Genomic DNA, 355 nt, shown 5'->3' with positions numbered 1-355 from the left:
ACCCTAGTTTGCGCGTCTACACGAGCAGAAATAACTATCTCTTTCCATATGCTTGAACAAATCTCTCCGCCCGTGTCTAAAGTGGCGTCTACAATGAGATTTTAGTCACGAAACACAATAGATATAGAGCGATATTCGCAGTCCGTTCTTATGTTAAGACTGTTTTAAGTAACTTCTCAAGACGCTAATATAGCCCTCTATGTAATTGTATTTTATATCTGTCTGAAGTACAGAATCTTGATGTCATATTGTGACATCAAGACTCTGTACTTGAAACAGATATAAAATACAATTACGTAGATCGTGTCATATTCGAATCAATGTCATATTATGACATCAAGACTCTATACTTAAG

At 35.8% G+C, this 355-nt stretch overlaps 1 protein-coding gene across 1 annotated transcript in view; it reads right to left on the bottom strand.

The window, feature by feature from the left end:
* Window positions 1-355, bottom strand: part of LOC108749463 (limbic system-associated membrane protein-like) — a 10254-nt gene that overhangs the window by 6881 nt on the left and 3018 nt on the right. The window lies entirely within an intron of this gene.

The sequence above is a fragment of the Trachymyrmex septentrionalis genome, unplaced genomic scaffold, assembly GCF_001594115.1.
Source record: "Trachymyrmex septentrionalis isolate Tsep2-gDNA-1 unplaced genomic scaffold, Tsep1.0 scaffold29, whole genome shotgun sequence".
Lineage (NCBI taxonomy): Eukaryota > Metazoa > Arthropoda > Insecta > Hymenoptera > Formicidae > Trachymyrmex > Trachymyrmex septentrionalis.
This window is presented reverse-complemented; position numbering and strand designations above follow the sequence as displayed.